The sequence below is a fragment of the Meriones unguiculatus genome, assembly GCF_030254825.1.
Source record: "Meriones unguiculatus strain TT.TT164.6M chromosome Y unlocalized genomic scaffold, Bangor_MerUng_6.1 ChrY_unordered_Scaffold_32, whole genome shotgun sequence".
In the NCBI taxonomy this organism is placed as follows: Eukaryota; Metazoa; Chordata; class Mammalia; order Rodentia; family Muridae; genus Meriones; species Meriones unguiculatus.
In genome coordinates, this window is record NW_026843711.1 from 4,298,081 (window position 1) to 4,318,098 (window position 20,018).

The 20,018-nt window shown below is 38.0% G+C and overlaps 1 non-coding gene across 1 annotated transcript; it reads right to left on the bottom strand.

The window, feature by feature from the left end:
- Positions 1-17,619: 17,619 nt before the first annotated feature.
- On the bottom strand, positions 17,620-17,723 carry LOC132651886 (U6 spliceosomal RNA). The gene has a single exon (XR_009589436.1). It is a non-coding gene; the product is annotated as a U6 spliceosomal RNA (small nuclear RNA).
- Positions 17,724-20,018: the final 2,295 nt, after the last annotated feature.

A 20,018-nucleotide genomic window follows, 5' to 3' on the forward strand; every position in this document is an offset into this window, starting at 1 on the left:
GATGTCATAACAGTATTTTGATGTCAAAATTCTATTGTGATGTCATATGACAAACATATCATAATAGCATTGTGATATCAGAATAGCATTGAGATGTCAAGATGAATTTTGGTGTCATGATGCTTTTGTGACATCATAATAGCATTGTGATGTCATAATTGCCTTATGATGGCATACGACAGTGTGTTTTCATAAGAGCACTGTGATTTCATATCATTGTAATGTCCTAATACCATTGTGAACTCATAACAATATGAAGTCTTATTAGCAGTGTGACATCTTAATATAATTCTGATATCAAAATACCATTGTGATGTCATAATAGCATTTTGAGTTTATACTGCCATTGATATTTCAAAATGCCATTGTGATGTCATACCACATCATGTTGTAATAGCATTATAATGTCATAATAGCATCGTGATGTGATTATATCATTGTGATGTCATAATACCATTGTGATGTCATAAGGCGGCATTTTCACAGTAAGTAATCACTGACTAAGAACATATCTATGCACTTAACAAATACAAATGAAATCTGTGATAATGGGAAACTCACATGTCAAGGACACATGACTTTATTGAAGACCACTTGAAAGAAATATATGACATTTTCCCTGAACTAGGAGTCTTGGACACAGGAACTGTCATCTCTGTGTTATGTGCTTTCAGCTGCCCAGATTGAGGCATGTAGGGCTGTTCAGACTTTCTCTGAAGCAGGCTGTCGAGTTGGCCCCTCCCTTTCTGGCTCATGAAAGTCTTACTGGCTTTCATCTTTTCCATGACATTATTCCCCTCTCATCCAATCAGTGCCTGAAAGAATCTTGAGATTTCCATGGAAATGAGTAAACAAACTTTTCTCAGTGTCAAGTATCTCTAATCCTGTGCACATATGACTTTTTCTTTTGAAATTCAACTAGTCCTTATCTCATCCCTTTATCCAGATCCCACACCTTTACTCCTATTTACCTCTGTGACAATACCAGGTAGAAAATGAAACTTTAATGTTTATTTAATTGGAAAGTTTCCTACTTAGGGAAGCTTCAAAGTGATGTCCTATTAAAGGGAATGTACTGAATGACAAAGTGTTCTCCTCCTGTGGTCTTAGATCTGAAATTTCCTAGTTTGTGACTTTGACCTGAGCAGGTACTGGTGAAATGACTAAATGTACCTTCAAATTCTTATTGATATAATAGTCTGGCAGGGTCTAGGCTTCCTTGTGTTATTGAGACATTAAGAGCAGGGAAAAGAGAAGGAAACCAGACAATTCCAGGGACTGGTTTGGCTGAAACAGAGAAAATTGTTAATTGTAAATGGACATCTGAGTATAAATAAACTAATTCATAGCTGGTACTCTTCCACAGTAGTTTTGCCAAACCTCGGCATTGCCTTGGCTGACCTGGTTTGATCAGCAGCTCTGATGTTCAAAATGGTCAGTAAGGAACCCTCGTGGTCCTGGAATTTACAGTTAAAACTGGTCCCCCAGTATAGAGAAATGGATACATGTTATAAGCCTAAGACTCAAGAGTAGTTGTGTTTCCTGGTTAGTTCCTCCAGACAAACCCATAGTGTTAGTGCCAGTACTGCTTGTTCAGAGTTGCCACCTGAGCTTATGGGATCTCACCTAGCTAGGTAACTACTAGGTCATGGCTAGGATTCTCTGCTACAAAATGAGCTCCTGGAAAGAAATGCCTTACAAAGTCAAACTCTGCCCTCCTTTAGCAGAATCTTTTCTCCATGTTAAAAGTCATTGTAAAAGTGTCAACATATTATTTTTATTGCTTATGTAAGAATTTCATATAATATACATTACACTCCTTTTCCATTGCTCCAAGGTTAAAATTCCTACCGATGGGTCACACTAAAATAATTTTATTTACTCTGAAAGTCTCTGCCCTGCAGACTACCAAAGCAGATGCTGAGCCTGATGGCCAACTCTTGGGCAGAGTGAATGGAATTTTACGTAAGGATTGGGAAATAGCAAGAGCTGGAGAGGACAGGAACTCCACAAGGAGAGCAACAGAACAAGAAAATTTGAACACAGGTAAGTTCCCAGAGACTCATACTCCAACCAAGGACTATTCATAGAGATAACCTAGAACCCCTACACAGATGTAGCCCATGGCAGTTCAGTGTCCAAGTGGGTTACATATTAATGGGAAGAGGGACTGCCTCTGACATAATCTGATTGGCCTTCTCTTTGATCCTTACCAGGCCACAGAACATGACAATGCTGCCACTTCTTATGAGAACTGATAGACTAAGATCAGAAAGAAGAAGAGGAAGACCTCCCCTATCAGTGGATTGGGGAGGGGCATGCATGCAGAAAGGGGAGGAAAGGTGGGATCAGGAGGGGAGGAGGAAGGGGCTTATGGGGGGATACAAAATGAATAAAGTGTAATTAATAAAAAAATCTGGAAAAAAATATGCTGAAAATCCTCCATATTATCTGACTGGGAGAAACTTCAAACAGCTCAGTTTAAAAAAAAATGCTCATAGCTGATGTAATGTTTAGAAAGTGAAATTAAATGTACCCTTCTGTACAAATTAAAAAGAAACAAAAATAAAATACAATAATTCAAGTATACATTGTTCATCTATTCATTGGAAGATGATCAGAGTCTCAGTACCAAGACCCTTAAAGAAACCTTGGTTTATCTTTGCTGCACCCTGGCACCACCACCAAGAAAAAGCCATCAGTCCTGAAAAGCTCTACACTTCATCAACTTGATCACAGTTTTTTTTTATGTAATGATGATTTTATTCACTTTGTATCCCCTCTCTCTTCTCTCTCTAGTCTCTTTTTCTACCACTATTTCCTTTCCCTAGTTGTCTGAAAGTGGAGGTCCTCTTCCCCCATATATATCAGACCCTAGCTTATCAGGACTTATCAAGGCTGGTTGTATCATCTTCCTCTGTGGCCTGAATCTCATGATATTTTTCTCCATGTGTATTCAATTCCCTCTACTTATGACACTATTCCTGCTTTTCTCCTGTGGGCTTCCCATAGCTCTGAAGGGAGGGAGAATTTCATACTGAATCTGATTTAGAGCTGGGAGATTTAAGGTCTCTCTCTACATAATATAGGACTGTGTGTATCTGTATGCAATCCTACTTGATGCCCGAGGAAGCATCTCTCTGGATGCAAGAAAAAGCAATTCATCTATCATTTGAGGTCAGAGAGCAACATATTTTAATAACAACAGCCTGGGTTGCTTGAAAATTTTGGTAGGATAGCCTGGCCCAACAAATCAATTAACTGCCAACCATTTGCACTAGTGGCCAACTGTTTTGGTGACAATTGATTATCTATTGGAACTTTATCACATACTATTATGAGACCTCCTCATAAATGAATACATACCATATTTGTCTTTCTGCATTTTAGTTACTTCAGCCAGGATGATTTTTGCTGGTTCCATCCATTTGCCTGAAAAAAAAGTTGCTGTCATTTTCTTAGCTGAAGAAATACTCTGTTATGGAAATATTGCACATTTTTTTCCAAAGGAGATTGTCAAACCTCTTGGAATTTCTGGGACTTTAATCATTATATTGAATGACAAACTATGAGGATAACTATGTTCTTTTAGCCTAGAAGTGCATCCATCTTCTTCTACTTCCTGTTGATTTGAATTGCAAAGTCCCCGTGAAGCTCCTCTATTTACATGTTGAGACCCCAGTCAGGAAATGTCTGGGAAGTGTTCAGAATTATGGCCTTATCAGGTAATATAATTTCAGTTGGAGTTATAATATAGGAGGGTGTGCTATGAGGTTGATATGCCAATGAAAGTGACCAGATAGAATGATGTCTCTGTCTCTCAGAATTTGTCAAATATATTTATGTTAGTCCCAGTCTCTCTATCCAAATTTGACTCTCTAACTCTTTCTTTCTCTCTCTTTCTCTCTGCCTGCCACTATTGGTACAATATGAAAAGCTCTCAGTTCTCCTGTAGTACCACGACAAGTTGACTGCTTGTCAACTTGAATTGTCTCTTTGAAAATATAAGCAAGGTCCCAATTAAACCCTTTTTGTTCAAAGAGTTGCCTTTGTCAAAGACCATTTCCCCACTAAGTAATTCACTGACTGAGGACATATCTGTGCATTTAACAAATAATAATGGAATCTGTGATAATGTGCAACTCAGATGTTAAAGATACGTGACTTTATTAATGACTAATTAAAAAAAAATATGTGAAAGCTTTCCTGAACTAAGATTCTTGGACAAAGGAACTGTCCTCTCTGAGTTGTGTGCTTTCAGCTGCCCAGATTGAGGCATGTGTGGTTTGCTCAACCTTTCTCTTAAGCACAGTGTCAATTGACCCTTTTAATAATTGCCTCCTGAAACACTGGATTTTACCTGTTTCATGACATCATTCTACTTCTCACACATCAGTGCCTGAAAGAATCTTGAGGTTTCCATGGAGATGAGCAAACAAACATTCCTCAGTGTCCAGTATCTCTGATCCTATACACATATGACTTTTTCTTATTAAATCCAACATTCCTTTTTCTCATCTCTTTTTCCTGATCCCACACCTTTATTATTGTTTATTTCTGCGACAATGACAAGAAGAAATGAAACTTTAATGTTTAACTGGACAGCTTCTTAAGTAGGGAAGCTTCAAAGTGATGTGGTATTAAGGGGAATGTACCAAATAACAAGGTGGTCTAATACTGTGGTCTTGGATTTGAAATTTCCTAGGTTGTGACTTTGAACTGAGTGGTTACTCACATCCTCACTAAATGTACCTTCACATTCTTATTGATATAATAGTCTAGCAGGGTCTAGGTTTCCCTGGGGTATTGAGTCTTCAAGAGAAGGGAAAGGAGATTCAATGCAGACAATTTCTGGGACTGGTTTGGTAGAAACAGAGAAAGATCTGTAAGTGTAAAAAGAGAAATGTGTGACAATAAACTATTTGGCAGCTTGTAATGATCCACACTACTGTTGGCAAGCCTCTGCAAGTTGCCTTGGCTGACCTGGGTGGATCAGCTACTGTGTCTTACTCAGTGGTCATTGGTCCTGGAATTTACAAAAAAACTTCTCATTCACAACAGAGGAATGGGTCCATGCTATATGCCTGGGAATGAAGAGCAGGAGTGTTTCTTGAGCTAGTGTTCCAAATAAGCCTTCTAAACATAGTTCAAGTGACAGAACTGCTTGTTCTGAAGTGCCTCCTGAGCTTATGGGGTCTGATGTAGCTGGGTAAAACTCTGCCCACCATTTGTGGAATCTTTTCTCCATATTAAAAGTCATTGTAAAAGTTGTCAACCTATTATTTTTATTGATTGTGTGGTAATTTCATATAATATACATTAAACTTCTTTTCCATTGCTCCCAGGTTCACACTATTTTTTTTTCTTTAAAATATACCAATTCTAGTATGTGTTGTTCATCTACTCATTGAAACATGATCAGAATCTCAGTGCCAAGTCCCTTGAAGGAAAAATGGATTTCCTCCTGAAGGAGACTGTCAGTTATCTGATTCTAGATGGAATCAGTTTATGGTTAGACTCTTTCTTCCTGGAAGTCTAGATAACTCTGTTCTGCATTGATCAGCACCTTCACTCACCAATTTTCACATTGCAGGCCTTTGCCCCTCAGCTAAGTTGTGCACTATCTGTCACCATCTTCTTTCCTGTTGTGTTCACTTACTGACTCAAAGATTCAATTCAATTCCCATTAAAATACCAACACAATTATTCATATATCTTGAGAGAAAAATTATTAACTTCATATGGAGAAATAAAAAACCCAAATTACCGAAATAATACTGAATATTGTCCAACAACAGATCATCTTGAGGCATCTCCATCCCTGATTTCAAGCTGTACTACAGAGCAATAGTGATAACAACGACATAGTATTGGCATAGAAGTAGAATAGTGGAACAATAGAACCTAATAGAAAACTCAAAAAAACCCCACATACCTATGGATATTTGATTTTTGACAAAGAAGTCAAAACCATTCAGTGGAAAGAAGACAGCATCTTCAACAAATGGGGCTGGTCCAACTGGTTGTCTGCATGCAGAAAAATAAAAATAGATCCATACTTATCAACCTGCACAAAACTAAATTCCAAATGGATCAAAGATCTCAACATAAAACCAGATACACTAAATCAGTTAGAAGATAAATTGGGTAAGACATTGGAACTCATTGGCACAGGAGGCAACTTCCTGAAAGGAGCACCAATAGCACAGGCTCTAAGAGCAACAATTGATAAATGGGACTTCATGAAACTGCAAAGCTACTGTAAAAGGAAGGACATAGTCTTCAAAAACAAAATGACAGCTACAGACTGGGAAAGGATCTTCACCAACCCTTTATCTGACATAGGAATGATATCCAGAATATATAAAGGGCTAAAGACTTTAAAAAGCAGTGAATAGAGCAATCCAATTAAAAACTGTGGCACCCAGCTAAACAGAGAATTGTCAGTAGAGGAATACACAATGGCAGAGAAACACTTAAAGAAATGCTCAACATCCTTAGGCATCAGAGAGTTGCAAATCAAAAAGACACTGAGATTTCATCTGACACCCACCAGAATTGCTAAGATCAAAAACTCAAGTGACAACACATGCTGGAGTAATTGTGGAGACAGGGGAACCCTCCTAGATGTCTATATGTAGAAACATGCAAATATATCCATACTTGTCACCCTGCACAAAACTAAAGTCCAAGTGGATCAAAAACATCAACATGAAACCAGACACATTAAATCGGTTAGAAGAAAAATTGGGGAAGAGCCTTGAACTCATTGGCACAAGGAAACAACTTCCTGAAGAGAATAGGAACAGCACAAATTGAATAGAATCTAATGAAAGATATGGGAAATAGAAAGATCTGGGGAAGACAGGAGCTCCAAAAGAAGAGCAACAGAACCAAAATATCTCAGCACAGGATTTACTCCTGAGGCCCATACACTAACCAAGTACAAGTGGAGATAATCGAGAACCTCTGCCCAGATGTTGCCCATGGCATTTCAGTTGCAAAGTGGGTTCCATAGTAATGGGACTGCCTGTGACATGAACTGATTAGCATGATCTTTGATCATCTCCCCCTGAGAGTGGAGCAGTCTTACAAGGCCACAGAAGATGACAATGCAGCAGCTCCTGTTGAGATCTGATAGACTAGGTTCAGAAGGAAGGAGAGGAAGACCTTCCCTATCACTGGACTTGAGGAGGGGCATGCATGGGGATGGGGGACGGAAGATTGGATTGGGAGAGGAGGGAGGAGGAGTTTGTGGGGAGAGACAAAAATGAATAAAGTATAATTAATAAAAATTAAGATAAAATTTAAAAAAAAGAATATGTGAGACTTTTCCAGAAGTAAGAGTATTGGACACAGGAACTATCATCTCTGGATTGTGTGCTTGCAGCTGCCCAGATTGAGGCATGTACGGCTGCTCAGCCTTTCTCTCAGGAAGGCTGTCCACTTGGGCCTTTTAATAACTGGCTCCTGAAACTCTTTCTGGCTTTTGCCACAGACTGGCCCAGTCAGACTCCCTGTGTCTGCCGCAGAATCAGAGGTTTGGATGTCAGGAAGGCACAGTTTCAGGCAAATGACAGTCAGTGACCACACTGAGATGGTTTTGATCCTGCTGTAACTTTACTAAGTATTTACATAAGGAAACACCTTAAAGTTGGCATATTTCCCAGAACACTTAGATTTTTACCAAGAATACAAAGTTTACATTTTAACTCAAAAAATGTAGCCAAACATAAAGCAGTGCCCCCAAGAAATCTTGGCCTGAAAACTTTTTGATCAAAGCAAACAAAGAAAGAGAAACCTCAAACTGCAGTTTCATTATTGCTAACCAATAAAGAAGAAAGTCAGGAGCTAAGTCAGATTCCTGCCAAAATCTTTCTCTGTATTAAAATCTAAATATAAACCTTTGTTAACCATCCTCCCATATGTCTGTAAAAGATGTAAGATCTTCCCTAGAAAGAAGACAATAAGGAAGGCAAGCTCGAGCCAGCTGTACTTCTCATGCTATTTTTTCCTAAGAAGGAGCCTATTATTTTCTCACTATTCTTATAATGCTCTTAATACTAAATCTAATTCATTACTACTTTTCTTCCGCCCTATTCTTGTTAGAGCTTTTGGTAATCTATCAAGAATATATTTACTTGAATAGTTAATTGTGCTGTTTCAGGAATCATAAAGAAAGATAAAAAAAAAAGGGGGGAGCAGCCTTACCAGGCCACAGTAGAGGACAATGAAGCCACTTTTGATGTAAACTGATAGACTAAGATCAGAAAGGAGAGGAAAACCTCCCCTATCAGTGGACTTGGGGAGTGGCATGCATGCAGAAAGGGGAGGGAGGTTGGGATCGGCAGGGGAGGAGTGAGGGGCTTAGGGGGGATACAAAATGAATAAAGTGTAATTAATAAAATAATAAAAAACCTCATTAATCCAGCCCCACAACCGCAACCGAAAAAGCATAGAGACCCTAGATTGTGCCTTTTAGACTTAGGTGGTCGGGAAGACCTGCCAGTGGCCTTCAGGAAGTGAATTTCCAAAGAAAGCATGTTTCCCACCCTGTAGTACAATCTTTTGATATGCTACACTGGCCACACTGGAGTGGGTGTGGCAGGCTTTCACCTGTTGCATGATATCATTCTACATCTAAGCCAAACAGCCCATGAGAGAAATTTGAAGTTGCCCTGGACATGAGTAAATAAACTTTATTTAGAATCCAGAATCTCTGACACTGTTCACACATGACATTTTTTTGTGAAACACAACAAGCCTTTATCTCAGCCCTTTATTCAGATCTCACACCTTTATTCCTGTTTAACTCTGTGACAATGTCAGGTTGGAAATGAAACGTTAATATTTATTTAGTTGGAGTTCTTCCTAAGTAGGGAAGTTTCAAAGTGATGTGGGATCATCAGGAATGTACCTAATGACAAGGTGGTCTCCTACTGTGGTCTTGGATCTGAAATATCTGAGGTTGTGACTTTGAACTGAGTAGTTATTAGCATACTCACTAAATGTACCTTCATATTCTTATGGATACAAAAGGCTGGCAGGGTCTAGGCTTTTTTGGGGTATTGAGTCTTTAAGAGTAGGGAAAAGACAATTCCTGGGCCTGTTTTGGCTACAAAAGAGAAAGATTGGTATATGTAAAAGTATTACTGAGGGGCAATTATCTATTTGACAGATGGTGTTGTTCTGCACTAGTGTTGCCAACCCTGTATTACCAAGGCTCCCTTGCAGCTGTGTTTCCTTCAGTGGTCCTCCTGACAAACTCTCTAAACATAGTGTAAGAGCCAGGACTGCTTGCTCAGAGATGCCACTTGAGCTCTTCGTGTCGAAGGTGGCTGGTAAACCACTAGTTCATGGCTAGGATTCTCTGCTACATAATGAATTCCTGGAAAGCATGCCTTACAAAATCAAACTCTGCCCTCCTTTAGAATCTGTTCTCCAGGTTAAGATGTCAACATATCATTTTTATTGATAATGTGGGAAATTCATATACTCTACATTACATTTCTATTCCATTGTCCCCAGATTCAAATTCGTACATATTTCTATTTATTTAATCAGACAGATTCCTAAGTAGGGAAGTGTCAATGTGATATGGGATTAAGGGGATTATACTGAAAGACATGATGGTCTCCTACAGTGGTCTTAGATCTGAAATTTCCTACCTTGTGACTTTAAACTGAGCAGTTACCGGTTACTCACATACTCACTAAATGTACCATCTCATTCTTATTGATGTAATAGGCTAGCAGGGTCTGCGTTCCCTGGAGTATTGAGTCTTTAAGAGTAGGGAAAAGACAAGGCAAGCAGAAAGCTCCTAGGACTGGTTTGGTTGAAACAGAAAAATCTGTGTAAGTAAAGGGATAACTGACTGGCAATAAACACTTTGAGAGCTGGTGCTATTCCACACTAGTGTTGCCAACAGTCTATGATGCCTGGGATGACCTGGCTGGATTGGAAGGTCTGTCCCAAACCAGTGGTCAGTAGGGAACTCTCCTGGTCCTGGGCTTTACAGTTAAAACTATGCCATAATGACAGAGAAATGGGTCTATCTTGCATACCTAGGACTTAAGAGCAGCAGTGTTTTATGCTGAGGTCCTGTAGACATATCCTCTAAATGTTTGTACCAGGAAAAACTTTGTACAGAGGTGCCACCTGAGTTCATTGGGTCTCAGGTAGCTGAGTAAACACTAGTTAATGGCTAGGATTCTCTGCTACATAATGAGTTCCTGGAAAGCGTACCTTACAAAGTCAAACTCAGCCCTCCTTTAGCTGACCCTTTACTCCATATTAAACATCATTGTAAAATTTGGCAATATATTATTTTTCTTATTTGGATATTTCATATAATATACATTACACTACATTTCTTTGGATCCAGGTTCAAATACCTACCCATGTGTCACACATATTTTTTTCTTTAAAATACATCAATTGAAGTATTTGTTTTTCAAATATTCATTAAAACATGATCACAATTTCAATTCCAATTCCTTTAAACAAAATTGAGTTCATCCATGCCACACCCTGGCACCACCCATAAGAAGACCATCTGTCCTGAAGAGCTCTATACTTCATCAACTTGACCACATTTTTCTATGTACATATTTATTAAGATTTGTTTACTTAGTATCACCTATTCTGCCCCCTTCCTATTCTCCTTCCAGTCCTACCCTGCTCCCTTCTTCTACTGCAATAGCCTCTTCTAGTACCCAGAAATGTATTGGTCCTCTTCCCCCTTGTATCTGACCCTAGCATTTTAGGTCTCATCAAGGCTGGCTGGATCTTCTTCCTCTGCAGCCTGATTCTCAGGGCATTGTTCTCCTTGTGTCCTCTACTTATGACACTCTTCCTGCCTTCTATTCTGCAGGATTCCTAGAGCTCTAAGAGGGGGGAGAATTTCATAGGGAAATCCCATTTAGAGCTGTATGTTTTAGGTCTCTCTGTGCCTAATATCGGACTGTGGGTCTCTGTATGCAATCCCATTTAATGCAGAAGGAACCACCTCTTGGATACAAGATCATGGCACTGATCTATCAGTTGAGGGCAGAGAGCACCATATTTAAATAAGAATAGGTTGGGTTGCTTTAAAATCTCCTTAGGATGACCTGGCCCAAAAACTCAATTCACTGCTACTCTAATCTCCTAGTTGAAGACTGGTTTGGTCACAATAGAAGGTCTATTGGAACATTATCTCCCACTATTAGGAAACCTTCTAATACCGGAATACATACCATATTTGTCTTTCATTTCAATTTCTTCGAACCAGGATGATTTTTCCTGGTTCGATCCATTTGCCTGAAATATCTTGATGTCTTTTACTTAGAAGAATTATACTTAGTATAATACTAAGAATTATGTATTACTTAAATTATACTTAGAAAAATTATGAAAATATTCCACACTTAACCTGCAGGAGATTGTCAGTCCTGTTCTTTAAACTTGGAAGTTGCTGGAACATTAATCATTGTATTGAATGACAAAGTCACAGGATAAGTATGTTCTTTTAGCCTAGATGTCCCTACATCTTCTTCCACTTTGTGGTGATTTAAATTGCAATGTCCACTTGAAGCTCATATATTTACATGTTACATCCCCGGTAAGAAAATGTTTGGGAAGTGTTAGGAGTAATGGCCTTGTTAAATAATAATATTTCTATTGAAGTTATATTATAGGAGGTGTGCTTTGTGGTTGATCTGCCAAGAAAAGTGACCAGACAAATGTAGTCTTTGTCTCCTGGTCTTTACTACTTTGTACCTTTGATTCAGTTGTTCTCCAACTCTCCATCTGAATCTGTCTCTCTAGCTCTTTCAATCTTCTGTATCTCTGTCTCACTCTCTCTGATAGCAGCTTGTAAAACAGTTTCAGAACTGATGAAGGACTATAAGAAAATGACTGCTTGCTCAAGAGACATCCTGAATGGTCTCTGTAAAATGTAAGCAAACTGCCAAAGAAACAGTTTTTGTTCAAAGAGTAATCTTTGTCTGGGAGCATTTTCACAGTAAATAATTTACTGACTGAGGACATATCTGTGCATTTAACAAATAATAATGGAATCTGTGATAACATGAAAGTCATATGTCAAGGACATGTGACTTCAGTAATGACCACTTGAAAGAAATATGTGACAATTTTCCTGAAATAAGAGTCTTGGAAACAGGAATTGTAATCTCTGGGATTGTGCTGTCAGCTTCCCAGATTGAGGCATGTAGGGCTTTTCAGCCTTTCTCTCAAGCAGGCAGTCCACTTGGCCATTTTAATAACTGGCTCCTGAAACACTTATTGGCTTTCACCTGTTTCTTGACATCATTCTCCCTCTAAGCCCATCAGCCCCTGAGAGAATCTAGGTTTCAATGGAGATGAGTAAACAAACTTTCTTCAGTGTGCAGTATCTCTGATCCTATTCACATGTGAGTTTTTCTTGTGAAATCCAACAAGCCTTCATCTATTCCCATCATCCATTTCCCACACATTTACTCCTATTTACCTATGTAACAAAGTCAGGCAGGAAATGAATCTTTAATGTTTAATTATTTGGACAGCTTCCCAAGCAGAAAAGCTTCAACCTGATGTGGGATTAAAGGGAATGTACTGAATGACAAGGTGGTTACTACTGTACTCTTGGATCTGAAATTTCCTAGGTTGTGAATTTTAACTATGCAATTACTCATGTACTCACTAAATTTACCTTTATATTCTTACTTTTATTATAGGTTGGCAGGTTCTATGCTTCCTTGGAATTTGAGTCTTTAAGAGCAGTGAAAAGAGAAGGAAACTAGACAATTCCTGGTACTGGTTTGGCTGAAACAGATAATGATCAGTGAGTGTAAAGGAGAACTGAGGTTCAAGGTATTATTTGATAGCTGGTAATATTCCACAATAGTTTTGCCAACCCTCTTTAAGCAGGGATGCCTGGGCTGACCTGGCTGAATCCTACTCAGTGGTCAGTGAGAAACCCTCCTGAGGTCCTAGGGTTTACAGTTAAAACTAGGCCTTCAGGACAGAAAAAAAATATGTATGTGTAATAGGCCTAGGACAGAAGAGCAACTGTGTCCTTCAGACAAACTCTCTAAGTGTAGTGTTAGAGTCAGGTCTAATTGTTTAGAAGTGCTAACTGAGCTCATGTGGTCTGAGGTACCTGGGTAGCAACTAGTTCATGGCTAGGATTCTTTGCTATATAATTGGTTCCTGGAAAGCATACCTTACAAATTCAAACTCTTCCCTCCTTTAGCAGAATCATCTCTCCATGTTGAAAGTCAGTGTAAAAGTTGCAAACATATTATTTTTATTGATTATGTGGGAATTTCACATAACATACATAATTCTTCCATTGCTCCCAGGTTCAAATTCCTATGCATGTGTCATGCTAATTTTTTTTTATTATTAAAAGACATCAATTGAAGTATGTGTTGTTCATATACTCATTGGAACATGATCAGAGTCTCAGTTCCAAGTCCCTTAAAGAAAACTGACTTCATTCTTGCTGTACTCTGGAACCACCCCCAAGAAGAAGCCATCAGTACTGATGAGTTCTATACTTTATCACCTTGACCACAGTTTTTCTTATATATTTTCATATTAACTTTTATTAATTACAATTTATTCACTTTATATCTCCCCCCACAAAACCCTCCCTCCTCCCATCCCAATTGCACCTTCTCTTCCCTTTATTCACACATGCTCCTCCCCAAGTCCACTGATAGGGAAGACTCCTTCTTTCTGGTCTTATTCTATCAGATCTCATCAGGAGTGGCTGCATTGTCATCTTCTGTAGTGTAATAAGACTGCTGTGCCCTCAGGGAAAGTTGATCAAAGAGCAGGCCAATCAGTTTACATCAGAGGCAGTCCCTCTTCCCATTACAATGTAACCAACTTGAACACTGAAATGCCATGGGCTACATCTGTACAGGGGTTCTAGGTTCTCTACATGCATGTATTTATTTATTATGATATGTCCACTTTGTATCCCCTCCTGTTGCCCCCTCCCTCTTCTCCTTCCAATCCCAACCACTCTACTTCTTCTACCTTTATACCTTTTCTCTAGTTCCCTGAGAACTAGAGAGAGGTCCTCCTCACCCTTATTTCTAAACCTACTTTATCAGGTCTCATCAAGGCTGGCTTTACTATCTTCCTCTGTTGCTTGATTCTCAGAAAATTGTTCTCCTTGTGTTCTCAATTTGCTGTACTTATGACACTCTTCCTGTTCCCTCTCCTGCAGGCTTCCCAGAGCTCTGAGAGGAAGGAGATTTTCATAGGAAAATCCCTTTTAGAGCTAGGTCTCTGCATAATATCAGACTGTAAGTCTCTGTATGCAATTCCATTTGATGCAGAAGGAAGCATCTCTGTGGATCCATGAACATGGATCTATCAGTTGAGGGCAACATATTTTAATAACAACAGCCTGGCTGTTTGAAAATTTCCATAGGATGTCCTGCCCAACAACTCAAGTAACTATCACCTAAACCCTCTGGTACACTGGTTTGATCACAATAGAGGGCCTATGAAAACTTTATCCCCCACTATTAGGAGATATCCTAATAAGTGAATACATATCATATTTCTCTTTCTGCATTTTGGTTACTTCACCCAGGATTTTTTCTTGTTCCATCCATTTGCCTGAATATATATCATGATGTCATATCTTAACTGAGTAAAACTACATTAGGAAAATATTCCACATTTATCCAAAGGAGATTGTCAGTCATGTTCTTTAGTCCTTGGAAGTGGCTGGGAATTTAATCATTGTATTAAATTGCAAACTATCAGGATAATTATGTTCTTTTACCCTAGAAGTCCCTCCACCTTCTTCCACTTCCTGTTGATTTGAATTGCAATTGCCCCTAAAAGCTCCTTTGGATTCACCAGAGAGGAAATATCGAGGAAATGTCAGGAATAATGTCCTTGTTGGATGATATAATATCTTTTGTATCCCTAATTTCTTTCTCAGCCTTTTTGTCTTTTGTATACAGGGGAGCTACTGATTTTCTTGGGTTAATTTTGTATCCAGCCACTTTGCTAAAGGTGTTTATCAGCTGTAGGATTTCCCATGTAGAATTTTTTGTTTCACTCAGATATACTATCATAAAATCTGCAAATAGTTATACTTTGACTCCTTCCTTTCTGATTTCTATCCACTTGAACTTGTACAAATTACTTAGTGTACTAGTAAGTACTTCCAGAACTATGTTGAAGAGATATGGAGAAAGTGGGCAGCCTTGCCTTGTCCCTTATTTCAGTGGAATTGCTTTAAGTTTCTCTCATGAGACTGCTGTTGGCAATAGGCTTGCTGTATTAGCCTTCACTACATTTAAATATGTGCCTTGTAACCCTGATCTCTCCAATATTTTATCACCAATGACTGTTGGATTTTATCAAATGCTTTTTCAACATCTAAGGATATTATCATTGGGTTTTTCTTTTAGTTTGTTAATATGGTGAATCACATTGATGGATTTCCATATATTGAACCACCCCTGCATACCTGGGATGAAGCCTACTTGGTCATAGTGGATGATATCTTTGATGTGTTCTTGTATTGAGATTGCAAGTATTTTGTTGAGTATTTTCACATCTCTGTGATTAAGGGAGTTGGCCTGAAATTCTCTTTCTTTGTTGGGTCTTTGTGAGGTTTAGTTTCCAAGGTGACTGTGGTGCCATAGACTGAGTTTGGTAGTTACTTCTCTTTCTATTTTGTGGAATAGTTTGAAGAGAATTGAAGTTAGCTTTTCTTTCAAAGTCTGGTAGAATTCTGTGTTGAAACCATGGGATGGAAGACTTTTTATGACCATTTCAATTTCTTTAAGGGATAAAGGACTATTTAATTGATTTACATGGTCTTGATTCAGCTTTGGTAAGTAGAATCAATGAAGAAGATTGTTCATTTCATTTAGATTTTCAAATTTTTTGGCATAAAGACTTTTGAAGTAAGTCCTAATGATTGTTTGTTTTTTTCTCAGTGTCTGTAGTTATATCTCTCTTTTCATTTCTGAATTTGTTGATTTAGATGGCGTCTCTCTACCTTTTAGTTATTTTGGCTACATGTTTGTGTATCTTGTTGATTTTCTCAAAGAACCAACTCTTGGCTTCATTGATTCTTTGAATTGTTTTATTTGTTTCTAATTAATTGATTTCTATCCTGAGTTTGATTATTTTCAGCTGCCTACTCCTTTTTGGTGTGTCCGATTCTTTTTTCTAGGGTTTTTAGTTGAGCCATTAATTTGCTTGAATTGAGATGTCTGGAATTTCTTCTTGAAGACACTTAGTGCTATCAACTTTCCTCATAGCAGTGCTTTCATTGTGTCACATAAGTTTCGGTATGTTCTGCCTTCATTTTCATTGAATTCTAAGAAGACTTTAATTTCTCTCTTTATTTCTTCCCTGACCCAGCTGTCATTTAGTAGCACATTGTTCTTTTTCCATTTGTGTGTAGGCTTTTTGCTATTTCTGTTGTTCTTGAGGTCCAGCTTTATCCCATGGTGATCACATAGGATACAAGGGAGTATGTATCTGCTGAGGCTTTTTTTTTTTTTTTTGGTTGATATGGTCTGTTTTGGAGAATGTTCTGTGAGATGCTGAGAAGGTAATTTATTTTGTGTTTGTGTATGAGATTCTATAAATGTCTATTAGGTCCATTTGATTCATGACCTCTGTCAGAGACATGGTTTCTTTGTTAAGTTTTTGTTTTGTTGACTTTTACTTTGTTAGGAATGGGTGTTGAAGTTTCCCCGTATAAATGTGTATTTTAAGTTTTATTAATGTTTTTTTTTTTACATATGTGAGTACCCTTGTATTTGGGCATAAAAGTTCAGGATTGTGATGTCTTCTTGGAGGAATTTGTCCCTAATGAGTATAAAGTGTCCTTGTACATCTCTTTATATTAATTTTGGTTGAGTTATTTTATCATCTAGTGTCTTCAGTAATGTTGGAATTTTGTGACAGTATTGGTGAAATTTCTTTTTGTCATTGAATATCTTGTTTTCTCAGTCTATGTATGAGGACTGAGAGTTTTGCTGGGTATAGTAGCCTGGGCTGACATCTGTGTTCTCTTAGGGCCTGAACGATATTCTTCTAGGCCTTTCTGGCTTTCATAGTCTCTATTGAGGAGTCAGGTGTAATTCTGATGGATTTGACATTATCTGTTAATTGGGCTTTTTCCTTTGCAGCTTTTAGTATTTTTCTTTGTTCTTTATACTTACTGTTTTGATTATTATGTGGCAAGAAGATTTTCTTTTCTGGACTAAATTGTTGGGTGTTCTGTAGGTCTCCTGTATTCTTATTGTCCTCTCCTTAAAGTCTGGGAATTTTCTTCAAATATTTTGTTGAAAAACTCTCTGGGTCTTGGAGGAGGGAATCTTTTTTTCCCTCTATTTCTATTATTCTTAGATTCTGCCTTTTTATGTTGTCTTAAATTTCTTGGAAGGTCTTTGTCAGTAATTTATTAGATTTAACATTTTCTTTGAGATATACATCAATTTATTTCATTGTATCTTCAACACCTGAGATTTTTTCTTCCATCTCTTGAATTCTATTGTTTATGCTTACCTCTGTAGTTACTGTTTTCTTCCCTAAGTTCTTTCTCGCCACAGTTTTCTGTATTGGTGTTTTCTTTGATTTCTCAAAAAAAAATGTTTCCCGAATTTGTGTGTCATCCTAGTGAAGGGGGTATGCTAATACTCTTTTTATCATTCCAATATTAGTATATGTGATGCCAAAGCAAGCACCACATATTTCTTTCTAATGGTCATTAATAAATTTGCGTGTCCTGGACTTGTGAGTTTTACATTATCACAGACAGCATTATTATTTGTTAAATGCACAGAGATTCCTCACTCAGTGAATTATTTTCTGTGAAAATGCTCTCTAACCAGGGCAAATACTTGAACAAAAAGTGTTTAATTGGGACATTGCTAATATTTTTACACAGACCATCCAGGATGTCATGTCAGCAAGCAGTCATCTTGTTGTAGTACACCAAAAATGAGAGCTTTTCACATTGAACCACAAATGGTAAGCAGAGAGAGGGAGACTGAAAGAGTCAGAGAGAAAGAGCTAGAGAGACAGTTTCAGAAATAGACCAATACCAACATAAATAAAGATATAAAGTGATAGAGACTGAGAGACAGAGACAACATTCTCTCTGGTCACTTTCATTGGCATATCATGGTACAAACTCTTATAATATAAATCAAAAAGGAATTGTATATTTTAATACTTTTATTAATATTACACTTTATTTTTATCTGTGCATAACACCCGTCCACTCCTAATACTATCTTCCCTCCACTTCTACATGCATGCCCATCCACAAATCCACTGATAGAGTAGGACTTCCTGTTCTTACTTCAGATCCTAGTCTATCAGATCACATCAGGAGTCATTGCATTCTGTTTTTCTGTGGCTTGGTAAGGCTGCACCCATATCAGGTTGAGGGGATCTAAGAGCAGGCCAATCAGTTCATGTCAGGGTCAGTCCCTGTTCCCATTATGATGGAACCACTTGGATACTGAATTGCAATGAGCTACATCTGTGCAGGGTTTCTAGATTATCTCCATGCATGATACTTGGTTCTAGTATGAGTCTCAGGAAAAACTCCTGTGCTCATGTTTTTTTTGGTTCTGCTGCTGTCCTTGTGGAGCTCTTGTTCTTTTCAGATCTTCATATTCCCAATTCTTTCATTAAATTCCATGCACTCTGCCCAAAAGTTGGCCATAAGTCTCAGCATGAACTTTGATAATCTACAGGGCAGAGTCTTTCAGAGGCACTCTGTGGCAGGCTCCTAACTTGTTCCTGTTTTCTCCTTCTTCTTATGACCATTCTCTATGTCTTTAGGGATTGAGCATTTTAGCCAGAGTCCTCCCTCTTGATTATTTCCTTATGTGTACAGCTTTCAGTACATTTATCCTATATGAAATGTTTATATGAGTGAGTATATGCTGGGTCTGTCTTTCTGCTTTTGGGATAGCTCACTCAGTATGATCCTTTCCAGTTCCCACAATTTACCTGCAAATTTCATGATTTCCTTGATTTTTCTTTGTTTGTTTTATTGCTGAGAAATGTTCCACTGTGTAGATTTACCACAATTTCTGTATACATTTTTCAGTTGTGGGGCATCTGGTTCATTTTCAGGTTCTGGCTATTACAAATAAAGCTGGCTTTTACAAATCCAACATGGTTGAGCAAATGTCCTTATGGTGTACTAGAGTCTCTTTTGGATATATGCCTAGCGGTGGTATAGCTGGATCTTGAAGAAGCACTCTTACTAGTTGTCTGAGAAAGAATCAGATTGATTTCCACAGTGGTTGTACAAGTTTACGTCTCCTCCAGCACTTGAGGAGGGTTCCCCTTTGCCTACAACCTCTCCAGTACATGTTGTCACTTGACTTTTTATCTCTGCAGTGGAATATTGAATGGCAAAGAAACACTTAAAGAAATGTTAAATATAATTAGCTATCAGGGAAATGCAAATTAAAAGGACCCTGAGATTTCACCTTCACTCATCAAAATGGCTAAAATCAAGAACTCAAATGACAACACATGCTGAAAAAGAACTTATTATGTAGCAGAGAAACATTATGTAGCCATGAACTAGTGCTTACCGAACTACCTCAGACCCTATGAGCTAAGGTGACACATCTGAGCAAGCAGTCCTGGCACTAACACTACATTTAGAGTGTTCCTCTGGAGTACCACAGCAGGAAACACAAAAGCTGCTCTTTTGTCCTAGGTGTATAACATGAATACATCCTGTTTTATAGGATGAAGCTTAGAGAAGATGATAAATGTAGAGAAAGAATAACTCGAAATTGTTGGCCCTTAGACTTGTCAGAGATCTGATAAATATTGCATTTCAACACATGTAAGCTTCTTATGATAGAGTCCAATCTTTTGTGCACAGAAAATAAAACAAATTAAATCAGTTTTTATAGGTACAATCTATAATCTTTCCATTTAAAACAAAAGTTAGCCTGATTGTTGACACTTTAACAGTATTTACTGATGGTTCATTATCTGGCTAT